This window comes from Empidonax traillii, unplaced genomic scaffold (genome assembly GCF_003031625.1).
Source record: "Empidonax traillii isolate 1590-97213 ecotype Southwest subspecies unplaced genomic scaffold, ASM303162v1 scaffold182:size1009393, whole genome shotgun sequence".
NCBI classification, from domain to species: Eukaryota; Metazoa; Chordata; class Aves; order Passeriformes; family Tyrannidae; genus Empidonax; species Empidonax traillii.
The window spans coordinates 98,643-101,096 of NW_020955375.1; positions in this window are offsets into that span (position 1 = coordinate 98,643).

The window sequence follows — 2,454 nt, forward strand, 5'->3', positions numbered from 1 at the left end:
GGAAAGTGACAGGAGCTGATTATAGCAACAACAGGAACCAGCTGACAGGGCTGGGGGAGCCGCCAACCCTCCTCAGCCCTCAGCATGCTGAGGGTCTCTGCTGTTGTAAAGCAAAGGGTCTGCAAAGCCTGGGCTCTGGAGCTGCTCAGACCACCGAGAGGAAATATTTCTGTCTCGGATCTGAAGCTGAACACAGAGCCAGAAGGCACCCTATTAATTGCAATACTGTGCTTTATTTGCTGCCTTGTCTTTGCAGGTGGTTTGTACCACTTTCACTACTCAGCCACATAGCTGAAGTGCTGAGGGGAAGGGTGACAAGGGGACAGAGACAGCAGCACCAGGACATATGCTGGAGTGCCAGAGGAATTCACTGCTACTCCCCGTGTGAAGCTACACAGATCCTCAGCCATCCAGGAGAGAGGGAGGGAAGGGAGCTCACACATGCCTACAATTCCTAGAGCTAGCCTAAAGGAGGAGGATTCAGGAGTAAGAAAACCTGGCAAGCTGGATCCAGCCAGAATCCCATCATCAGCTTGCTTGGCACCTACAAAATTTCTATGACCACTTACATTGGTTCTAGTGTCTTAAATCATTTTATCTGTTACACGAATGTAGCTCAAACCCACCTTTAAATTCTTTGGTACCAGTGGCACCAGCTCTGCTGATCTTGCTGATCAAGGGCAGGTGGCTGTTTTCAGTCCCTGAACTTTCCCTGCTGGTGCCTGCAGGGGTGAGAGGAGTTCAGGCTCTGCTGAACTCACAATTGCATCAACACAGAACCCAAAGTGCAAAGAGAGTGATACTAGGAAAATGCTAGCTGAGTTCACAGGAGCGAAGCTGAGACCTTTGGGACATGGAATTCCTCACTTATGGGCCACATGCCCATCATTCACACCCAGCTGGGGCATTGCCACACAGACCCTGGCGCTGGGGCAGGTAATGCTGCACAGTCCAGCACCACCCACCTACCAAACCAGATCAGTATTACCAGTGCCAGTTGCTTCAGTTTCCATCTCTCCTCATTAGCCTGCTTTCCAATCAATGTTGATTGCTGGACTGGGTCACACTTGGCCTTGACTTTTAAGCCTATAATCTTATGGGAAAAGTCTTTGTTTCAAAATATCCCAAGTCCAGGTCCTCACTCTGCAGATCAGAGGAGTGTATCGGTCTGCCCTTTCTGAAAGGTATCAAATTTCCACACAAGGTGTTAAGTGGAAGAGCTAAAAGGATGAACATTCAGGCATGCTGAGAGCAGAGTGGGGAGGGGGACATCATCCTTCCTAGAGAAACTCCTGCTGAGTTTGGTCAGCACAGGCAAACACAAAACTGCCCGGTCGTTCTTCTAAAGCTCTACAGTCCCAGGGGCCTTGCACCTCCTGAAGACCCAGGGCGGCTGCCTGCTCTCCTTCCCACCCAGCATTCCTGCATGCCGTGGAGAGGAATGGCAGATCAGTGTGACCAGGGCAGACCACAGAACAACCTTAAATATCCGTTACATTTGCCGCCTTTACATGCTTAAGGGAAAGATGCCTCTGTTTGCAAAACATGAGAGCAGCCGTGGTTCCAACCAGCATTAAAACTGTGGCACACGCCTGACCTTTTACCCCACAGCACTTTCCCCTCTGTGAACAGATTGTAGTTAGTAAACCTAGACCCTTGTGCAGTGAAGTATTTCCAAGCCAGTTTGAGGCAGGCAGAACCAGAGAGTGAGTTTGGCCCACTGCCCATCACCCAAACGAGTTGCTTCCTTGCACAGATCATTGCCCTTCCAACATTTCCACCTCAGGGAGACAGAGACATCCTGTCCAGTGCCAACAGGAGCTCAGCCTTTTCTGCACTTCTTGGTGCTACCATAACATTTCCCCGTGCTTGTGCTGGGACATCTGTCTTGCTAAGGCCACTAAAGGTCAAGTGGGAACAATAAAGCCAAGAAGTATGTAAGAGCAGTGTTTTCCACTGTTTGAATGGGGCAGGACAACTGGAAAAGGTTTATTATTCAAGCAGTTTATTACCAACTATATTAGGCTTTATCTATAACTAATTATATTAGACTTTTATCTTTACTGTGCTCCATCAGGCTCTGGAAGCAAGGGAGCAGTTGCCAGTGGGCATGGATGGGCTTTAGTAGACACCTGCATGTTCCCACAGACTGATCCTCTGGGCTTCTGAAGGGGCCTCTCACCCAACTCTGCTGCACGTGGGGCTCTCCGTTTGAGGGCAGCTCTCCTCATGCACCTTTCCAGCAGCCAGGGATGTGCTCGGTTGAAGCAGGGGTTATAGTAGTAGAGGATCTGAAACAGGCAAAGGAGAAGAGTTAGTTGCCACCATCCCAAGATGGAAAACCCCAAGCTACAAGAACTAGGACTCTGAATTGCAAAAGAGGAGCATGGACACAGAAAAGGGCTCTGAGAGCTGTATGGAACCTAAAGCTCAGGCTAAAGCATTGTGTGATAA